Source organism: Pelodiscus sinensis, chromosome 1 (assembly GCF_052426305.1).
Source record: "Pelodiscus sinensis isolate ZL-2025 chromosome 1, ASM5242630v1, whole genome shotgun sequence".
Lineage (NCBI taxonomy): Eukaryota > Metazoa > Chordata > Testudines > Trionychidae > Pelodiscus > Pelodiscus sinensis.
Genome location: NC_143052.1, coordinates 320,070,785 through 320,094,304, shown reverse-complemented (window position 1 = coordinate 320,094,304; position 23,520 = coordinate 320,070,785). Strand labels below are relative to the sequence as shown.

General features: G+C 44.3%; 1 long non-coding RNA gene across 1 annotated transcript in view; it reads left to right on the top strand.

Annotated features, from left to right (window-relative positions):
- The first annotated feature begins 645 nt into the window (after positions 1-645).
- LOC149525920 (uncharacterized) overlaps positions 646-23,520 on the top strand; it is a 33,341-nt gene continuing 10,466 nt past the window's right edge. Inside the window, exon 1 of the long non-coding RNA XR_016348911.1 lies at positions 646-690. This is a non-coding gene — a long non-coding RNA (uncharacterized LOC149525920). The remainder of the gene's footprint in view (positions 691-23,520) is intronic.

Below are 23,520 nucleotides of genomic sequence, written 5' to 3'. Positions count from 1 at the left end.
CTCAAGGAAAAATTGAAAACAAGGACAGAAAGGAAAAAAAGTTTAGATAACTGTCTTCAAAAAAGTGGTTTCAAAATGAAATGTTAACACAGGAGAAGGCATTTAACCTGATGTGCTATCGATTTTTCCCGTGGAAAGTTTGGGCTAGCTCATAAATCCTAGGGCTACATCTACACTGGCATGATTTTCCGGAAATGCTTTTAATGGAAAAGCATCTAGATTGGCAGGACGCTTTTCCGCAAAAGCAGTTTTTGCAGAAAAGCGTCCGTGGCCAATCTAGACGCGCTTTTCTGCAAAAAAGCCCCGATTGCCATTTTCGCGATCGGGGCTTTTTTTGTGGAAAACAAATCTCTGCTGTCTACACTGGCCCTTTTGCGCAAAAGTTTTTTGGAAAAAGACTTTTGCCTGAATGGGAGCAGCATAGTATTTCCGCAAAAGCACTGACAATCTTACATGAGATCGTCAGTGCTTTTGCGGAAATTCAAGTGGCCAGTGTAGACAGCTGGCAAGTTTTTCCACAAAAGCAGATGATTTTGCAGAAAAACTTGCCAGTCTAGACACAGCCTGGAAGGTAAATAACTTGTTTATCTTCTTTAATATTCTTTAAATAATCTGAGAGTAACAGTCTCCTATTATATTTATTATAGGGGAAGCCAGAGAAGGGAGCACCCGGAGGCATGTGTAACTGGGGTAAGATAATGATTCAAGATTACCCTGAAGTGCTGCACATGTTACTAAGTTTCTTCTTCACCACACAAAGGATGATGGTCCTCTGGAGGAATGGTGCTTAACACCACACTTTCCACAAATGGGGGCTTCATAATGTTTTCTTTTTGAATAACTAACCCTGATATAACAGAGCCCAAAGATCACATTGAAATGCTCAATAAGCTATTTTAGGATAGCTTCAGAGTTGGCTTAATGTTAATTAACCAGGAATGTAGAAGCCTTATGCAACTTACCATTTTTTAAAACTGAAAATCTGGCTTTATAGATGCACACAATACTTTTCCAGCATGCCTACACTCATGGCCATCTGTCGGGTGGTGTTGAGCCCACTCTGAAACAGATATGCAAGTTGCAAAGAGGAATAGGTGCCAATCAAAGCTGGACTGGCAAGAATAGCCTGCAACATAGCTATGCCCGTTAGGTCTATATATCTTTCTGCAAAATGGCACTCTTGGTCAATCACAGTCTCCTCTGCTCTTAAATTCCTTCCCATATTCAGAGGCTAGCAGGAGTAATTGCTGGCACTATTAGATGTGTCCCCACTTTACCATTTGCTGCCTGAATTGGTTCTTCAGTGCATTGCTGGCCCGCTTGTTGACTTCCTTTTCTTCCATAGCTCATAACCAGCAGTGAAGGTCAATGCTGGCTGTCCCAGCTGACTAAGGAGGGGTGATTAAGTGCCTTAATGAAAGGGCATTCAGAACTGCCGAGTGAAAGTTGGTTTGTTTGGCATGGTCTGTATAGTCTTGCTCTTGCAACCCATTATGATGCTTAATTTTGTCCATTGCTGGTCTTCTCCTAAGAGTCCTAGGAAAGCAGGCAGTTTCTGGAGCTCTTTGGTGGAATGCAGATAAGCTATTTGCACCCTTAAATCATCTCTACATGGAATGGCAGCCTTTCAGCTAGCTTAGCAAGACTTAGTCTGAAGAATTAAGTCACATACCTCTATTGGCTATGTCTAGACTGGCATGATTTTCCGGAAATGCTTTTAATGGAAAAGTTTTCCATTAAAAGCATTTTCGGAAAAGAACATCTAGATTGGCATGGACGCTTTTCCGCAAAAGCACTTTTTGCGGAAAAGCGTCTGTGGCCAATCTAGATGCGCTTTTGCACAAAAAAGCCCCGATCGCCATTTTTGCGATTGGGGCTTTTTTGCACAAAACAAATCTCAGCTGTCTACACTCGCCATTTTGCGCAAAAGTTTTGCGCAAAAGGGACTTTTGCCCGAATGGGAGCAGCATAGTATTTCTGCAAAAAACACTGATTTCTTACAATAGGAAGTCAGTGTTCTTGCGGAAATTCAAGCGGCCAGAGTAGACAGCTGGCAAGTTTTCAGGAAAGGTGGCTGATTTTCCAGAAAAACTGGCCAGTCTAGACACAGCCATTGTGTTTTCTACAGTCCTGAGTAGAACAGGTGAATATTGGTTCTGTGTTGGGTAAGCAGAATGCCTCCACAGAAGGCCGGTTTGAGTGGAGTCATGGAAATGTTTCCCAAGGCAATACTAGGTGACCATAGATTACATATTTTAACCATTTTAGTGTTTGTGTTGGGGCATGAAGAGACCGGGGCCCAGTGGTGCAAATAATTGTGTCTTCTCCACTGACTCCAGCCAACTAATACCAGGTGAGTCTCTGAGGCCTCTGTGAGGAAAGTTGAGGATGTGGGATTATGCCTGAGCTTGTACTGTTCTGAGGGATCACTTTATAGTTAGTTTGTTTTCTAACTGATTCAGGAAGTGCAGTCAGATTGGCCTTACCCAGATGGTGGTGGTAAGGAAGACAGCAGGACAATATAGTTATTGCAGGAGATAACGTACTCTTTATCAGCCATAAAAGAATTACAGTTGTCATAGTTAAAAAATGTAGAAGAGACAGTACAAGGGGAAAGTCGCAGCGTGACAGGCTTGAACAAGCCGATGAGTTGGTGGTCCCTTCTGGACTTAAACTCTGACATCTGAAGATATTGGCATCCTGACCAAGAGCATAGTTCACTAAGGCCATGCCTACACTAAGGGGCTGTGTCTATACTGGGCCACTTATTCCGGAAAATCAGCCGCTTTTCCGGAATAAGCTGCGAGCTGTCTACACTGGCCCTTGAATTTCCGGAAAAGCAGCAACGCTCTACTGTACAAAATCAGCCGCTATTCCAGGAAAACTATTCTGCTCCTGCTCGGGCATAAGTCCTTATTCCGGAACACTGTTCCGGAAAAGGGCCAGTGTAGACAGCCCAGTAGTCTTTTCCGGAAAAAAGCCCCGATCTCGAAAATGGCGATCGGGGCTCTTTTCCGGAAAAGCGCGTCTACATTTGCCACAGATGCTTTTCCGGAAAAAGGGCTTTTCCGGAAAAGCAGCCTGCCAATGTAGACGCTCCTTTTCCAGAAAAACTGAAAATGGAATAGTATTCCGTTTTAAGCAGTTCCGGAAATTCATGCCAGTGTAGACACAGCCAGGCTCTGTCTAGACTACATGGCTCCATCAATGGAGCCATGTAGATTAGGTTTGTAGGCAAAGGCAAATGAAGCCGCGATTTAAATGATCGCGGCTTCATTTAAATTTACATGGCGCGCTAGTCTGGACGCTCCCCTGCCGACATCAAAGCCCTTTGTCAGCAGTCCCGTTATTCCTTGTGGGATGAGGTTTACTGGGGCTGCCGACAAAGGGCTTTGATGTTGGCAAGGGAGCGTCCAGACTAGAGCGCTGAGCGGACAAACAGCTGATCAGCTGTTTGTCGGCTCAGCGCGGCAGCCATGTAAATTTAAATGAAGCCGCAATCATTTAAATCACGGCTTCATTTGCCTTTGCCCAATAAACAAATCTACATGGCTCCGTCGATGGAGCCATGTACTGTAGACATACCCTAAGAGATTAGTCTGACCTTACCAAATTTGACTTCTGGGCACCCAATTTTACAAATTCAAAGTTCTGTATCATCACTACAGGAAAGAATCAAATATAGTCCAAGGCAGACTCCATTAATGTGGACATGCTACCTCAGACTCAGAGCCCCAGGAAGCAGTTGGAGCTGGAGGAGGCCTCCTAGGCTGTGTCCAGACTCAGGGGTTTTTTCGGGAAAAGTAGCCTTTTTCCGAAAAAACTTCCCCTGCCTCCAGACTCAAGCCGCGTTCTTTCGAAATTAAATCGAAAGAAGGCGGCTTTTCTGTCGATGGCGGTAAACCTCATTTCACGAGGAAGAACGCCTTCTTTCTAAAGTTCCTCTTTTGAAAGAAGGCGTTCTTCAATGTAAATAGGGCTTCTTCGAAAGAGAGCATCCAGACTCACTGGATGCTTTCTTTCGAAAAAGCAAGCCGCTTTTTCGAAAGTTCAACATGCAGTCTAGATGCTCTCTTTCAAAAGAGGCTCTTTCGAAAGAGGCTTGCAGTGTAGACATAGCCCTAGAGGCCAATAAGTTTGAATTAGTGGCACCATAGAATCCACGCTAACATTATATCAGACTTACAAGTTTGGGAATAGCATTATTCCTCATGAAAAGCAGGACTACAGAGTCTTCAAAACTTGAACCTTAACCTCTGCCTATTTTCTAATCTGTTAAAAAATGAAATTAACACCATACAATTTCACTTAATGGGTTCTGTGCGGCTACAATTCTTAACAGTTACTTCACAGTTTCAAAGCACTTTGTATTAAGTTAAAGATCTCCTGTTGGAGAGATGACTATAAAAAAGTAAATTATCTGTATGGAAAATTTACTACAAGTAATTATTTCAGAAATTCTGTCCACCTGTGAAAATAAAGCAGCAGCTTTCTGGTTCATCGGGAAAAGCTTGCCAGGGACTCTTCAATTTTTTTCTCTTCAGGAAACAGGGGAAGTCTTTGTAATGTAATCTGTAATGTAACAATTGCATTTAGAAAGTTCCATAACACTGGTTAATCATGGTCATTTACTTCAGATATGGTGAGTGTATATCAATATATTTGTTACCCAAGCCTTTTGTCTTCATTCAGTTCATTTTCAGTGGCATCTTACAGTCCTGGGGATCTCACTGACAATTTTTACATATTTTTGCCAAATTAGTACAGTTTGTCTGAAATTCATTAATATGCAATAATGATTTGAGTCAGTTTCTGGGAGCACTAAGCCTCATTAGGGAAAAAGGAGGGAGAATTAATCATGAGCTGCCATAGCTAACAATGTGTCTCTGAATTTAAAATGGCACTGATGGAAATGACTAAAAAGAAAATTGCAATTATTTACTAATTGCCTCAGCCAGCAATATAATTGCAGCAGATTAGTGCAAGTAATAGTATAATAGCCCTTTTTAAAAAGTATTCCTGTCGACTCTCTCAGCAACTTAAAGAAATTAACTGTAGGCTTTAATTATAATTGAGGATGCATGTCAGAACTAGGTTACTCTCCACTAGCTTAAGAATTTTCTCAAAATGGCCTCCCTGCTGGTCTCTAACTCTGTGTACATTTTCATATCACAATATCGCCATGTGTGCACTAGCACAAATAAAACAGAGTGCATGTGCACATACTGTTTTTTTGGTGTGTATTCATATAGCTTTATGTTTAAATGCAATTTGCAAATACACATTTGGAGTGGTATTTTCAAAAACACTCAGCACTGGCATCACAATGCTTCTTGTAAACCCTTTTGTAAAACTCCCATTTTATTTCCGTGAGAGCAGAAATCGGTAGTCACTTAGCATTGTTGGAAAAGTCCCACCTATAAGATTTTGCGTACACAGAACATTTCATCAAAGACCAGAAACAGAAGTGTTAAAATAGCACAAAAGGTATTTTGTGGATTATTTCGGTCCCTAGTGAAAGCACAAAGAAGTAACATTGACAGGTATGCCTTATTTGATCTTTATCTGAAAGTTGGAACATTTTTATTCTTACCCACCAGGGCCTGATTCTATTCCCACTGAAATAGAAGTGTCTTTTACTGACTCAGAGTCCAAAAATAGAAATTGCAACCACAGATTGGTCTGAAGCAAGACTTTGTTAAGGTGGGTCCTGCTTTGAGCAGGGGGTTGTAATAGATGAGCTGCTGAGGTCTCTTCCAACCCTAATAGTGTATGATTCTATGACAATCATAGATCCAAACTAATGTCAAGTTGCAGGGAGGAAGTATATGGACATAGAGCTAAACTTTACATCTCTAAGACTGAATTGCATCCCTGGATCTGAATCCTTGATCCCTGGGAAAGTTTAGATAGATTCTGGACTCGACATGGATGAATTGGTTTGGACCACACAACATCCTGACTCCTTTGTTCCTTGAGTTCACAATATAAGTGTTAAGAGTAAGAAGTGTTGGAAATAAGTCTGGATACTCTGGATGTGGTGAAAACAGGCAAGAAGATTTATTACACACAGTGCTGGTAGAGTGCTACCAGCAGTTAAGCTGGTTAATGTTGTTTAAGCAAAATGTTAAAATAGATTATATAGGGGGCTGATGTATGGAGGGGAAGCAATTTATTAGGTTCTAGCAGCAAGACAAAATGAGCATGTAAGCCAATACGCTACGAAGGTTACACAGCATCTCTGCCCGTTGCCAATTAAACACCTTATCTCTAATACAGGTAGTTTTCCTTAACAAGCTAAATAAAACCAACATAAACAAAACAGACAATTTAATGGCAACTTTCGTCTATTTAAGTTATGATGCGTCTACAGGGAGGATGATGCCACCTCGAGCTGGCATGATCCTTGGGACATGGGCCCATATCTAGGACTAAAGGAAAACAGTAAGAATATATCACACACATTAACACTAACAAGGTTGCTTTGGTATCTGGTGAGGCTCTTTGGAATATGGTTGCCAGAGCGACTATGCCTTTCCCAGGGCCATGCTATCTTATGCTAACTGCCTGTGCTGTTAAGTTTACAGGCCTGTCTCAAATTTTAGGATTGAATAGGGGTTCTTAGCAAAATAACCTGGACTGCCTCAGTTTACCCTACAAGGAGGTTTCTCTTACCTTGCTGAAACAGGAAGCAATCTTTTTCTTTTTTCTTTTAGTTAGTAAAAAATACTTCAGACATTCTGAATATCTCTAGTGGCAATGACAGGAAATGTTAGGGATGCAATTTTCAATTCTGGCTGTGATCCTGCAAATGTTTACTTCATTGATGTTTTGGTTTGTTTGTTTGTTTGTTTCTTTGTGAAACTTTGGAGATGTGCATTTTTGCCTGCCTTTATGTCTTGTGGATTTTGCTTTGTTCCTTAAGGTATTCCAATTGTGCCTTTGGTACTTAGCCCTGATTCTCCTTTTTTTTTTTTTTTTCTCCCCTCCCCCCAAACATTTCCTATTTCAGAGCTGTTCTTCAGCTGTCCTTGTTTGTAGCTTTCCGTTTAGTTCTGTCCCTGCAGATTCCCTCCCTGCTTGTTTTTTTCCGTCTAGGAGTTTCATACCCTGGAGGGCTCAACTCCCTTTGCTTTTTGGTGAAAAGGAAGCTGAGAAATTAGGAAAGGATTATTGTCATTGAACAGACAAACTTCATAACTTTCAGAAGAGCTATCCATCGGCAGATTTCAGTGATGCAATCTCTACAGATAGCTAATCAATGACATCATGCCCCTCTTCTGCTGGAAACATGATTTTCAATTGTTCTGGAAAACATGCTACTTCTAGAGAAGCCCCAGAATTCTTTTCTAGGCTGTCACATTGTGTTTTCAACTCCGAGTCATATAAGCTCTTTTTTATTAGATTGTGGTGTAGCTGTTCGTCACTGCCATCTTGCAACCTGAAAGCATTGACATTTGTTCTGGGAGTTTATTAAATAACAGTGTGAATCTGTAGTAATATAATGCAATGTGTCCAGTATTTAAGGCCACATAAATACATGGCACTAAAAACACTATTACATGTTATAGTAAAACATTACAGTTAAAGCCCCAAGGAATATTGTGCTGCACACTTTTTGAAAGGACCCTCAACTACAGCATTGTTTATTCTGTCCTATTGTCAGAGGCTCCCCAGCTCAGATTATGACTCCATCTTGCTAGGAACTATACATGTGTGGTCAGATTTGGAAGAGCTCAGCAAGTCTGGTTTTAAGTATCATGAAGAGAGGATTGAGGTGCTAAGCATGTTTTAAAGCCTGATCTATAGTGTTCACTCTTGTGCCTGGCTGTGTGGCCACTGAGAGAAGGAAGGATGCCTTTGCTCCCTTGTAGACTAAGTGCTTTTCACACCCTCTCTAAGCCCTGGGATGCACTAACTACACAGATCAATGTAAAGCAGCGTATGTTGATGGAATGATGTCACTGTACATAACTACAACCTTGTCCCACCAGTGTAAGTGCCATGCTACCCTGACATGATAACTCCACCGCCACAAGAGGCATGGGGCTTATGTCAGCATAGTTCAGATGACACAGTGACTGCATAGACATGTTGTTATATCTGTTGTTAGCTCTCATCAATTTCATAGCTCCAACAGAAAAATGAAATTCACAGGAAAGCTGGGCCATTAGAGAGCTCAGGTACACACTGCCCTGGGCGGCTTTCCTGCCCCCACACGGCCCCCTTAGGACAACTGAAATGCTCCTGCTGTCCAAAACTTGTGGGCACTCTGGGTTTAAAGTTCACATCTTCAGAGAAATGTGACTATTTAAAACTAATAGAACAGACTTTCTAAGGGCTCCCAAAATCAATCATTTATTTTTCTTTTGCATAGAAAATATACAGATCCAGACAAAAGGGATAAAAACCCATATGCATTTTCCTCCTTCAGTTTCCTCATCACTTTCAATCACTTGCTGGTCATGGATCAGAGTCATCTGTGGTACTGAAGGTCTTTCTGAAGTTCAAGGTTTCTCCTGGAAATCATAGTCTAAGGCTTCCATAGTCAGTGCCTTGCTGCTAGCTATCTCACATGGCCTGTAGGAAAACCTCTTGTTTATAACCTCCTGTCACCTTTATTAGGTGACTCTGATCAGCCTTCTCAGCTATCTCATTAGGTGACTTCCCCAGTGGATATATTTCTCTGCGAGAGTTCAGACTTGAATAATTTGTGTGCTGCGAGCTGCAACCATCTTTGTCTAAGGTTGCTCGATTTGAATGGATGACCATTAGTGTTTAGCAATTCTCCATTGTTGTCCCTGTATCATTCACTTTGGAATTTGTCCAAAATGGAGTAAAAGGTCCAGTGGAAGGCAACCAAAATGATTAGGGGTCTGGAGCACTTGACCTACAAGGAGAGGCTGAGAAGAGTGAGGGGAGATTTGATAGTAGCCTTCCCCTACCTGAAGGGGGGTTCCAAAGAGGATGGAGAGAGGCTGTTTTCAGTGGTGGTAGATGACAGAACAAGGAGCAATGGTCTCAAGTTACAGTAGGTCAGTCTAGGTTGGATATTAGGAAAAACTATTTCACTAGAAGGGTTGGGAAGTACTGAAATGGGAGATGGTGGAATCTTCATCCCTAGAGGTTTAAGTCCTGGTTTAAAACCCTGGCTGGGATGATTTAGTTGAGATTGGTCCTGCTTTGGGTGGGGGGCTAGACTTGATAACCTACTGAGGTCTCTTCCAGCCCTAGGATTCTATGAAAAAGACAGCAGAGAATGCAGAAAGCTCCACATTCAAAATGGAGATTTCAGAACTCACACAAAGTCCCCAGTATCAATCAACCTATAGATTGTTCATAGACAGATTTCCTAAATCATCATAATTGTCTTATTTATCAAGTGCTACAAGTTTGCATGAAATATTAAGTAACCCTTCTGCCAGGTAGGCCTGACAGTAACCAGGGCTGGGTTCAATATCTTGGGGTCCATCTCACACAGAACCAGCTAGAGCCCCACCCAGTAATCTGGGAAATTCACACTCCCCTGGGTGCCTCTGAGAGGCAATGCTTCCTCACTCACAAGCACTGAGTCTGAGTGTAGGAAATAAATGTTTAATGAAACACAGAGAGAAGTCATACGGCATTAACTTGGGGAAAACACCACAAACAGAATTCATAGCCCAAACAGGAGCTAAGCCCCTCCCCCTCCCCCCCCCCCACAGCCAAGAGTCTGACACCCCAAAAGTCTCTGTCCCTGGTCCATACCACCCAAAGTCCCAAAGTTCACCTGCAGGGTTTCATCTCCCAACCTGGGTAGAAATGGGGGTGGGAGGATAGATAGGGGGCACCTTCTGCCACACTCCACTAGTTGTCTCATCCCATGCCACCGGACACTCCACTGGTCACCTGCCACTGCTCCTCGCCTGCTGCCACGCCACACCGCTGGTCGCTACTCCGCGCCTGCCAACCCCTCCACCCCTGCTGCTGCTTCTATCTGCCACGCTACGCCACCAGCCACTCTGCTGGTTGCCGCCACTTCACTGGCTGCAATGGGTCTGGCTCTCAGTGATTTCAACTCTTTAGCCACCAGCTGGACTAGCAAAAGAAAAGACTCCTCAGGGAGTCTGCTTTAGGTCTGTCCTTGAAACAAAGGGGGAAAGGGGCAGGTTGAGCCAGTCTTACAGCTCACACCTGGCAGGTGTGACACAGATTGACTCCAGCCCTTTAACCCTTCCCCCCCAGCTTAGTTCACTCAACTCTGGAAGGGGGGAGGCTTGTTCCTCTGAGACCTCTTACCATGATGGTGGTGTCTCTCCTGCAAGCACTGGTGGCATGTTTTACAGTTCCCACATTTAGGGGTAGCATGATTAGTGACCCCCACAACAGTCCCAAATTATTTACAATTCTCCACATTCTATTCCAACACTGACTCTCCATCAGCCCTGTCTGAATGGGATTTACATAGCCACACCTCGGATTCTCTCCTGAGCTGTATTTACATATCAGCAGTTAACAGTTAATTACCTTGCAGAGCTAAACAATTGTAGCGGGCACACCCACCCCTCCTTTTAGCTGTCTGACAGCAAGCAGCAGTTCAGCCCCTGCTTACACTTACAGGAAACAGACCCGGTCCCTACCCCAGGTCTATCCCTCCAAAGAATTATAATGTGAGTGGCATTATACATGTAAGTCATCCCATTAAAATCAATGGATCTATTTGTGAGTATAGGGTAGCAGACTTGGACTCATTATTAGACAGTAACAGGAAATGAAAATCTTGGAAGGCAAAGAAGGTAGCCAAACTTATTAGGTCCCCAATTCAACTATATACCGAAGCCCACATAATTGTAATGCCATGAAACTGTTCATGTGCTTAAGTGTCTTGCTAGAGGTCCTAGGGCAATGGTGAGCCGCCTGTGGCCCTTCGTGGTTCTATGAGTCGTTTATGAGACTTTGGCTATGTCTACACTTGTGGTTTCTTGCATGAGTAATATGCAAATGAGGCTGTGTGGAATATTGCCAAGCCTCATTTGCATACCTAATGAGCCACCGTTTTTTTCAGAAGAGGCTCTTGCACAAGAAGGGGCAGAGTAGATGCTCCTTCTTGCGCAAGAGCCTCTTCTGAAAAAATGGTGGCTCATTAGGTATAAAAATGAGCAGGGCTCAACCAATAATACAATCTACTCACCTGTGGCACGTAGATTATAACCCGGAAGAGCCAGGTTCAGGTGATCTGCGCATGCGCAGAACGATCTGCACATGCGCAGATCATTGGATAGCGCGGCTGGTGAGCAGGGCTCGCTGCGGTTCAGTGAGCCCTGCAAATGAGGCTTGGGGATATTCCACTCATTTGCATATTACTCGCGCAAGAAGCCGCGAGTGTAGACATAGCCTTTATGTACTGTTGCCCCTGTGCAGGGTTACTAGGTTCCACTGGTTTCTATCTGCATAGATTTTTCCTACCGGGATTACTAAAGTGGCACACACATAAAGCAAGGACATGTGAAGTAAGGTATGTGTTAATTGCACACAGCATTGACTGTGAGAGCCATGTGCTTACACTGAATCCAATAAAACGCTTCTACAGTTCATTCCGCATGTCCTGAATATTCTAGGTATGCAAGTGCTGATAGCAAAAATACCCTATCCCAAGAGAACATCTTGATTATAACAATCTTGCAGTCCACTGAGATGAAGGAGGGCCACTTGTGTGGCCCAATCATTAGTCTACACTGCCCATCACTGGCCTAGAGTTTACTTCTGTCCCTTAGAACACTTTCTTGGAGCAAGTTAGCTTTGTATCAAGCATTTGTTAAAATTAAAATTCCCAGTGCAGCTCTAATTTAGCAATGTTTTTTTCATAATACTTCAGACCCATCCTCTTCAGTTTATATCACATCCCTCTTCTTCAAAGATTGATTGGAAACCACTTTATCGTCAACCTTTCCCTCAGGAAAACAAGAGATGATGTTTATAACCGAACAGCATGCTTTGAAAGCTCCAGCCTGAAGAATTTCTGAGGAGTTGAAGTGTTTACTAGTCTTATCCTGAAGGGCACTTGCACATTGCTTGCAAGGAGTGTAGGAGGCTGACAGGAGTTTGTCCCATTGTGCATTGAACTGTTCCCTGTGAGTTAATGTTTTAGAACTAAGGCTAAGGAAGTCCAGTTGACAAGGCACTGTAATGTAAATAATGGAACTCCACACAAGGAGAGCTTGCAGGATGGGACCCTCCAGTGGAAAATATAGTTAGACGGACTGACCTCATTATGCACAGTTGTTTGTGTAAAGGTCAGAAATACATATTAACAATACATAACATCAGATTGATTTAGATGTTCCTTGGAGGGCCTGTTCCCGGGCCTCATGGTATTGAGCTGTCTTTATAAAAGATGTGAAACTGCTTCCACTTGTCCCATGGAAACTCAAGAAATTGAATTAACATTCCTGAAATCTCTCAGAAGGGTAGCTGTGTTAGTCTGTATCTGCAAAACTGAGGAGTCCTGTGACACCTTAGAGACTAATGCATTTATTGGGGCATAAGCTTTTGTGGGTAAAACTCACTTCATCAGATGAATTGGCATAGAACAGTTCATCCACTCCCATTCATCTGATGAAATGGGGTTTACCCATGGGTTGTGGGTGAAGGTAGGGCTGGGGGAGGGAAGTCCTCATCTCCACCCCTACTCCACTCCCACTCTTTCTGCCCAGGTCCCACGCCCCATCACAGGGAGGTGGGGCAGTGAGTTGCCTGACCCTCTCCAGCTCCAGAGCACAGGGAGGATGGGTGACACAGCCTGAGCCTTCCCAGCCCCAGAGCTTGGGGAGGGCAGAGGGTGAATAGCCCAAGTCTCATGGGAGAACAGGGAGGGTGGGCACTCGGGGACAGCAACACTCCACTCCCAGAATGCCTGCAGGAGGCATTCTGGGGGCAGAGTATGGATGGGGCCAGGCTGGCAGTTTGGGAAGGCAGTGTTACTTCAGAATAACTGACATTATTCTGAAATAACATAGTGCGCAGCTACACTGCACATGCGCAGTGCACATGCCTTTATTTCGAAATAATGTTAAGCTGGAGGACTTCTTACTCCAACTCATGGTAACCCTCATTTCACAAGGAGTAAGGGATGGCAAACGAAGAGTGTTCTTCCTTCAACTTCTTGCTGTGTAGACAGCGCCAAAAGCCAAATTAAGCTACTTTGACTTAAACAACACATTTGATGTAGCTGAAGTCGTGTAGCTTTTTTCTACTTTAACCCTGCTGCATAGAGGTACCCTAAGGTGCCACAGGACCCCTCATTGTTACTCCTGAAACCAGCACTCAGAGTATTCTGTGGGGCTGTGTCTAGATTGCACCCCTTTTCCGTAAAAGGGATGCAAATTAGACACAGCACAATTGCAAAGGAAGCGGGGATTTAAATCTTCCCCGCTTCATTTGAATAAACATGGCTGCCGCTTTTTTCCGGCTCGGGGCTTTGCCGGCAAAAAGCACCAGTCTAGAAGGGGATCTTTCGGAAAATAAATCCTTTTCCGAAAGATCCCTTATTCCCGTTTTTTTAGAGGAATAAGGGATCTTTTGGAAAAGGCATTATTTTCCGAAAGATCCCCGTCTAGACTGGCGCTTTTTGCCGGCAAAGCCCCAAGCCAGAAAAAAGCGGCAGCCATGTTTATGCAAATGAAGCGGGGAAGATTTAAATCCCCACTTCATTTGCAATTGCGCTGTGTCTAATTTGCATCCCTTTTACGGAAAAGAGGTGCAATATAGACACAGCCTGGATGTTTTCTGTCTTCATGAAGAAACTCAGACACCAACAGATTGTTTTCCATTCTTTATCCCTTACAAATGTAGAAGTCATCAGGAACTGCTGTATGCTTTTTAAAATCAGGTGACCTTAATAAGATGCTTGAATATGGATTTAGGAGCTTAAATTTAGGCACTGAGTTTTCAAAAACTTTGCATGGATTAGGCTACTGACTAAGTCTCTCCGGCTTGATATTATTTCTTAACTAGAAGTTTATAAAAACATCTGAGTGAAATTACATTACATCTTGTCAGATAAGTTTATAAGAGCAATTCTGGCACAGAAAATATAAATCATATGAGACTCTTGTAACTGACCATGTGTTCAGTAAGACTAGTAATATTTAACAGGTATCTGTGGAATTTGTATCTTGATGGTAATTTAAAGTTGTAGTAATAGTAAGGTAAGAGATAAGATGGGTGAATGATATATTTAGTTAGACCAACTTTTGTTGGTGAAATAGACAAGCTTTTGAGCTTACACAGAGCTCTTCTTCAAGTCTGGGAAAGGAACTCACTGTTATTACTAGCCAGCTGGCTTTTAGCTCAAAGGGTAGAGGCTGTTATTACTGGAGAATTCTCCAGTCTCCACTTTTTTCCCAAAAAATCTGTATTCTGAATAAGCAAAAGTCATTCCACACTGAGATGGACAGCAATAATTTTAAATGGATATGAATGTATTTATAAAGTAAGCTTGCCAGTTTTTGATATTTTTAGTGCATAGTATTCAATATGTGTATGCTTGGAATGTGTGTGCATGTTTTAATTGTATTTTACACAGGTAAAAATTGAAGGACTGGTGTCAAACTTGTTACAAACTTGCCACTTGTAACAAATTGTCTTGCTCAGAATCATCTGAACTATACACAACTGTAGTTTGAATGCTCTCTGGCTTGCAACAAGGGATTTGTGTCATGGATTTTGTGCCTTTCAGATAATATTGTAGTAGGGATTATTAGTTACTTTAATAAAAAGCTGCTTTGTTTTTAAAAGAACTCTGCCGATGTCAATTGCTTTATCCACAGGATATAGCTGTGTCCTGTAGTGTTTTCTTAACCCTGGGAATTTATACCACTGGAAGAACAGATTAAGGGGATGATAGAATTAGCAGTGCCCTAAAATCTATTTGTGGGTAACAGTCACAGCTAAAAACAACATGGAGTAGATTGTTTCACATAAAGAGTTGACAATTGCAAGAGATCATTTGCAATGAAGCGGGCAGTTAAGACTTCTGAATTCACCCGACAAAGGTGGGATATTGGGTTACAGACTGTTTGTAATAAATGCATAAATGTAGTTTCTTTACTGAGTCCATGATGTCTTTGTATCTAGCAAAGTCATGAATTTAAACTCTCTTTTGAAGGTGGTGTGTGGGTTTCCTCTGAGGATAAAGACAGAGGTCAGGTATGGAGTGATCGTTTTGTGAAAAGCTTTGCCCATGCATGATATGCTGTTCTGTCTGTTTTCTGTGTGAGGTTGTTCAAGACCATGCTCTACAATCAGTTCCTACACAATACACCTCTCAATATCCATGGATCCTACCCATGCCTATCTCAACACAGTGCACCTCATCCACTGCATTAAATGTTCCACTGACTGTTGTATTAAGTAATGTGTAAGACAAGAAGGATGTATAGTGGAACCGTGTTCCCTCTAAGATTTTCCAACAGTGAGAGGAAAGAGTTTTGTCTTGTGCACCAATACAGATGTGAAGTGCGCTTGTTTGAGTGTGTGCAACTGTGGCACCCATCAGTTATGAACACATTTTTATACAAATAAAACAAGGGTAATTAACAAGGTGCATGACCTTGCACCCACCCGCCCTGAAAACCACCCAGCTTGGCACCCAGTCTCACTCCCACCCAGCCTTGCTCCCACCTTTCCTGCATCCGTGCGCTCCCCAATCTCCATTCTGTGCAACCTTTATCACTAACCCTGCATTGTGTCCCCTTTGCCCCTATCTTTTGCACAGTGCCCCCTTCATCCCAACCCCTGCACTTTCCTTCCAACTGTGCCCCCAATCCACACCTGTGCTTCCAGAATGTCCTGCCATGCTGCTCCCCTGGCCAGCATCCTCCATCTCCTTTACCCAGGAGAACACATGCCCAGTTGCCCTTCACCCTCTGGCTGTGGCACCCTGGGCATTGGTCCAGTTTGCCCAACCCTAAGACCGGCCCTGCGACAGGGCAGCCGACCGCCATGAAACTCTGGCCCTGCCCAGGCCCCTGATGCCCTCCATGTGGTGGCTCAGACCCTAGCCCCAATCGCCAGAGCTGCCGCTGCCATTCCCCACAGGGCAGCTCTGATCCCAGCTGCTGCCATGACTTACCATGTGGTGGCTCTGGTCCCGACAGCCGAAGCTGCCACTGCCGCCACCATTCCCAACGCGGCTGCTTGAACCCAGACCTGGGCCCTGGCCACCAGAGCAGCCGCCATTGCCCCCCATGCAGCTGTATAGGCCTGGGCCCTGGCCGCTGGAGCGGTTACTGCTGCCCTCCATGTGGCAGCTCAGGCCCAGGCCCCAGCTGCCAGAGCAGCACCCCCCCCATGCGGCCCACCCTGGCCTCAACTCCAGTCCTGGGAAGGGCTAGCTAGGGCCAGGGATGGTTGGTGACTGCCTACCTGCTGCTGGGATGGGACAGTCGCCCCACACGTGCTCCACCCCAGTACAGCTGAGCAGCCTCTGCAGGGCCCTGCTGGGGAGGTTGGAGGCTTCAAATTCTTGGTATGCATCCACACAGGTGCATACCTTAGAAGGAACCTGGCAGTGGAACCCCAGTTACACACAGCTCTGGAATGGAGGTGGCTTGTAAGGTTACGTGGAGTACTGTTCAGGCTCCAGATCCAGCAGCTGACGCTCCAGGTCAAGCTTCAGCAGCAGCAGAGCTCCCTCCTCAACTCTGGAAGCTTCCTCAGGCACCTTCTTTCCCTGGTCTGCATGTCCCCCTCCTGTGTGTGTGTGCGTATAAACAGCACATCCACCTCCCAGCAGGTGGAGGGAAGTGAAAGCAGCACAGACCCCAGACCTGCTCTGCTGGCTCTGGTTTCCTGGGACTGGCAGCCCCACTATCTTCATCTCTTAGCTGTAAATGGCTGCTCCACACGTGGGGACAGGCAGCCCAGCTGTGGCTACCATTTGAGATGCAAAACCGGCACAGTACAGTATTTTCTTTTGTGCGCACCTCTGCTGCCTGAAGGGTTATTTCAGGTTTCACATGGTATCTGGTTGACCAGTCAGTTCATAACTCTGGTGATTGTACCCTTTTGAAGTTCTGTTGTACAGGATGAACCTCTCAAATCCAGGACTCTCTCATCTGGCAACATCCATAGTCCTATGTTGCTGGACCAAATAGCCTCGGAAGCTGGGAGACGGAGCTAGCCAGGAGTCTGGTGGCTGCTGGGGAGCCCTCACGGGAGGTCCAGAGGGGAGCCCAGGAGCAGACCTGGAGACCAGCAGGGGGGCATTAACTTCCCGTGGTCCAGAAAACTCCCTGGTTTGGGACCGCTCAGGTCCTGAGACTGCCAGACCAGGGAGGTCCAACCTGTATTTAAAATGCTAGGCACCAAAAGACATGTGTCTCAGCTTGGAGATATAGTTTTTAATCTCAGTCTTTTTGTTGTTGTTGTTGTTCTGGGATCTTTAATTTATAACTGTGTGCAATGCTAAAATGCAATGGTTGTGATAAGACCCAAGAGGAACTATATTTATGGCAGGATAGATTGCTTTGTAGTTTAAAATGGATTATACTGATTGACAGGTGAAGAGGCAATGCACTATAGAGTATATCTTCCAGACTGCAGGTACGTCACCATTTATACTTGGGCTATGGAAAAACTACATATATCTCTGCATGCATGGAGTAAGATCTGCAGAATATTCTGAACATTTGAATACATGCAAAAGGCAAGGTTTGCCATCTCTTCCAAACAAATCACTTTGGAAAACTGTCTAAAGGAGGTTGTCAAACCTCTGCCCTGTAATGAATTGCTAATGTTCCCACAATTGAGCAAGTTGAAAATGCTGACCACATGAGTGAAAAAGTGCACAGACTCCTGTCCAGCCTCTATATTATCCTGAAGGTGGTGCCAGCGAAGAGAGCCACCATCCATCTAGCACTTGAACCAGACTAGGCGAATGTTGCTTCTGCAATGTAGCCAAGCAAGAGATGATTTCTGAGGATGCTTGTATGCCTTAATCTCTCATTGTACTGCAGCTAGGATAACCTTTTGATAGAGTGTGAGATGAGAAGAACAGCTGTATCTCCTTGTTTTTACTCCTATCATAGTACTTTAAAAGGGAAATCAGAATGCATCAGGCCTTAATACTCAAACTACAGAAAGCTACTGTAATCTGCTAGTCCCTAAACCATTGATCTTTCCTCGTGAGCTTTGCTCCTGATGTTTGCATGGAATCATTGATTCTACCCTCATAATGGTGGTACCCTGAGGATAAATTTGGCTTTTAGTCTATCAAACATCTGAGACAATGCACAGAAGAAACAGAGGAAAGTGTACGTATCAGTCTATCAGCAGCTGATAAGTGCTTTCTGTGAGCCGTTAAATACTCTACACAACACTATTTGGATACTTCTCACTCAGAATTTTCTAAATCTTTAGGGATAGATAACTTGGGTTATTAAATCTGGGGGTTTCATTTATTTTATTCAAGGCATTTCAATACTATGATACCGCATGGTTGATTTTCTGTATTTTTTTTTTCAATGAACGGGATGAAAAGAGCTTTACTTTTGCATGTAATGGAAAACATTTGAAGTAGCTGGGGACTGTTCATTGATTATCCGGTAAATCACTGTGCAGTTACTAGGCCTCCAAACTGTTAATATTCAAGGGACAGGCTACATGCCTACACAGCAGGGCTAAAGTTGAATTGAGCTACGCAACTTCAGCTATGTCAATTAAATCAAAGGAACTTACTCCTTGTGAAATGAGGGAGACAGAGTAAGAAGACAGAGTAAAAAGTCCTCCAGCTCAACATTATTTTGAAATAAAAGCTTGTAGTCTAGATGTCAGTGTTACTCCGAAATAACACTGATGTATAGATGTACCTTAAGCCTATGTCTAGATTACATTCCTCTTTTGAAAGAGGAATGTAAATGAAGCAAATCGAAAGTGCAAATGAAGCGTGGATTTAAATATCCCACACTTCATTTGCATATTCACATCCGAGTGCTTTTTCAAAAAAGGGTTTTTCAAAAGTGAAAGTGCAGTCTAGATGGGGTTCTTTAAAACAACAACCCTTTTGCAAAAGAATCTGTACTCCTGAAACCCTTTTTCGAAAAAGCGCGTGGATGCAAATATGCAAATGAAGTGTGGGATATTTAAATCTGCACTTCATTTGCATTTTCAATTTGCTTCATTTACATTCCTCTTTCAAAAGAGGACTGTAGTTTAGATGTGCCCTCAAGCTGGGGTGTGAAGCTACATCACATTAAGGAAGATTCACCTTCTTGTTTTGTCCAAACTGAAAATTCACATGCATTAATGATGCTTGTGGACCCTGCTAATGGACATTAAAAATTCCATAAAGCACTTTGATCTTAGAAACTGGAGTCGATCAGAGAGCAACAAGAAACTGTTATAGCACATCAGCAAGGCCAACTGTGCAGCAGGCTGGTGCAGGGTAGCTTAGCACCCTAGTTTGCTTCAAACTAAATCTTTGTGTGGCTACCCCAAGCCAGAGGAAGTTTTGCCATTCACATTAAAGGGTGGGTGCTCACCAGTTCTCTTGGGATTTGTGCCAGCTCAAATGATCATGCAGCTGGTGATTAGTTTATCATAGCTCACTAGCTCCAGGAAAAGCAGCTGGACTTACTGTATCTAGTCTGAAGCAACACTACTTAAAGAAATGAAATCAGAATCTGGCCACCTATAGATATGTTGCTTTTTTAGGGTACTGCCTGCTTTGCTGTCCCCATGTGCTTTATTAGCATTACAGATGGCTCTTGGACTCCGCCACCCATAGATAGCATTGCAAACTAACTGGTGCAAGGGACAAGACTTATCTGTGTTCCAAAAGCAGTGCAAGGACCAAATCACAATTCCTCCCCTGCTTCCTTGTTTCTTTTTCTGCTAGCCCTTCTAGCATACCCCTTCCATGCCAGCTAAATTGGGCTGGATGGCAGATTTAGGGGGGACTTCTGCCGGCCCCTGCTGTCCCACAGCTTACCCACGGAGAAGGAGCAACACATCAACTCTTTCTGTTCCCCTCCCCATGAAGCAGAGTCCTGGAATGTGGGGATCCCACACCAGGGAAGAATTAGGCAATTGGGGTGCTTTCCTCTGGACTATGGTGGGTTAGTATCAGGCTCTTAGAGAGCTAAAACTCATCTGTATGCGATGTTTTACCCTTTTCTCCTATTATGTGGGAAAAGTGCCTACTCAAGTGCAGAGGCATAATTCTTCTAGAGCTCAGCCCTAACTGTTAAAGCAGAGTACTTTGGAATAGTCACACTTGCTTAGTTGATGAATACCTGGGACCAGAGCCTGTCAAGATTAATTCCCTTGTGGCAGAGAGATGGAGAGACTGACTTGGTTAGAGAATGGGATAATTTTTCATTAGTTTCTTATAATGACATTGGATTGAGTGGCATGTAATATAGTGTGAAGTCTTTCTAGATCTATTGGATAAGGGCACAGAATTCAGTCTCTCTTTGTACTTCATATTAAATTCATGTTTCAAGGATGTGCCAGTATTACCTTACCAATATGGGAAACCACTCATTTCTGCTTAACAGAATGTTATTTTCCTCCCAAGTTCCTTTAACAGTTCCTCACTCCATTAACGTTAATATTTCTGTAACGACTTACTAAGACAGGAGGTATTTCTACTCTTGGAGTCTTATCCTCTAGACCAGGGGTGGGCCTCTGCAAGCCAGATCTAGCCCACCAAGTGGGTTGATCTGGCCTGTGGAGACCCTGCTGCTGCCCTACCACTTGAGGGCAGGGAGAAGCACACAAAGTTTCCTCTTCCCTGCCCCCATCCTGCAAGGAGTGTGAGGTGCTTAGAAGCACTATGCGCTCCTGGCAGGGCAGGAGTAGACTTTGTGCACTCCCCCTCCCCCAACCCACATAGGTCAAAGCTAGGGTTCTGACTTACGATTTAACCACATGCTTGGGACTACAATTCATCCAAAAACAATTAAAATGAATCCATTTGTTTTAAACTAAACCACTCCAGTTTTCTCTTCACCGTTCTTCTCTTGCGATGTGCTTCTCTTGCCAAAGCCTGCATGATAAAGCCATTCTGAGCATACACAGTACCCGATGAGGTTCCTTGAGAAACATTTTAGAACTCCTCCTCTTCACTCTGACTCATCAGTGTAATATTTGGCACCCTGAACTGAAAGGGATCATAGTAGCCAGTTAAGTCCATCAGGAACACAGGGAGAAAGGTAGAAAAAAACACAAACTAGTTGCTGCTTGACATACTCGGAAATATTCAGACACAGAAATGCCCCCAAGTGAGGATCACATTAGAAGCTGGAATTGCATAGATAGAAAAAGATTACAAGTCCTTTAGTCTTCAGCAGAGAAGTGGTAAAACTTGTGGAAATGCAAAGGGCAGCAGTTCTCACGCAGTGATCCACAAAGTAATTCCAGTTGAGAACCAGGCAGTGAGAAAATAGCAAGCTGAGAGAAGGGCTGATCCATGTGACATGTTTTTTATATCCCCCACCCAGCCCAGAATCTATAAGCTACAGAAACAATCTCCTTGATGAAGAGCTGGCTAGAGTTGTCAGGATGTTGCACTAATAATAAAAGTAGAATGTAAAAAGAGGGAAGAAATGAGCACTGATTTAGCACAGTCAAGATGCTGAGAACAAAATTAATCAAGGAACCAAAGGCTAGGAAGAACAGATATTCATTAATTGCCAATACACCAATTCTAGGATCCTGGGTAATAGACGAGGAGAATTGCAATTGCTCATTTATGAGCATAAATTCAATTTAGTTGGTATTGCTGGAGCCTGGTGGGGTGATTTACATAATTGAAATGTTCTAACCTATTTAGGAGGGATCTTGCAGGCAAGGAGGGAGCAGCTGTGGCACAGGCTCTCTGTCAGAAATTGGACAGCACGTTTCTTAGTTACTCCTAGCTAGGAATAAAGTGACCTTGAATGCTTGTGGATCAATGTCAAAGCAGAAGAAACACAAGATGGGCCATTATTTGGTGACAGCCACAGATCTCCAAATCACAGTAGAGAAAAGGATGAGCAACTCCTTTATATATCTGTCTATAATGTGTAGGTGCAAAAAACTTTGATCATGGGGGACTTCAGTTTGAGTATGCATAAGTTGACATATGTTGGTGGCCTCATTCTGCCAGTACTCTAGGGCTATGTCTAGACTGGCATGATTTTCTGGAAATGCTTTTAACGGAAAAGTTTTCCGTTTAAAAGCATTTTCAGAAAAGAGCATCTAGATTGGCACGGACGCTTTTCCGCAAAAGCACTTTTTGCAGAAAAGCGTCCATGGTCAATCTAGACTTACTTTTGTGCAAAAAAGCCCTGATAGCCATTTTCACGATCAGGGCTTTTTTGCGCAAAGCAAACCTCAGCTGTCTACATTGGCCCTTTTGTGCAAAAGTTTTGCGCAAAAGGGACTTTTGCCCGAACAGGAGCAGCATAGTATTTCTGCAAAAAGCACTGATTTCTTACAGTAGGAAGTCAGTGATTTTGCGGAAATTCAAGCGGCCAGTGTAGACAGCTGGCAAGTTTTTCTAGAAAAGTGGCTGATTTTCCGGAAAAACTGGCCAGTCTAGATGTGTAAATGTTATAGATGACTATTTCCTAATACAAAAAGTGTTGCAGACAGTATGGGAGATTTCTTTATTAGACCTCATCTTGATGGAACTGATAAGGAGGAACTGATCACAGAAGTAAAAATTAATCATAATTTTGGTGCAAGTGATGACTTGCTCATATTTATATTGAATAAAAAATTAAAGACTGGACCACTGAGATATAGATTATAAACATTCAAGAGGTCCAGTTTCACTAAAAGCAAAATTATGAGCCAAATTGGCTGTGAGGAAGAATTTTAAATTGAAAAAAGTGAATAATAATACCGTATTTTCCGGCGTATAGGGCGACTGGGTGTATAAGACGACCCCCTATCTTTTTAATTAAAAGATAGGGTTTCATCTTATACTCCAGCGCCCCTCCGCCTCCTTTGCTCCCGGTGTCCCTGGTCTGCTGGAGATGGTCCCCAGCAGACCAGAGGCACCGGGAGCAAAGCCGCCAGGAGCGCCTGGGCTGCCCCCCCCCCCCCCCGCCGGAGCCCCTCCGCGGCTTTGAAAGCCTCGGGGGAAGCCGGCGGGGGGGGGCATCCCAGGCGCGCATGGGCTGCCCCCCCGCCGGAGCCCCTCCGCGGCTTTGAAAGCCTCGGGGGAAGCCGGCGGCGGGGCATCCCAGGCGCGCATGGGCTGCCCCCCCGCCGGAGCCCCTCCGCGGCTTTGAAAGCCTCGGGGGAAGCCGGCGGCGGGGCATCCCAGGCGCGCATGGGCTGCCCCCCCGCCGGAGCCCCTCCGCGGCTTTGAAAGCCTCGGGGGAAGCCGGCGGCGGGGCATCCCAGGCGCGCATGGGCTGCCCCCCCGCCGGAGCCCCTCCGCGGCTTTGAAAGCCTCGGGGGAAGCCGGCGGCGGGGCATCCCAGGCGCGCATGGGCTGCCCCCCCGCCGGAGCCCCTCCGCGGCGGCGCGGAGGGGCTCCGGCGGGGG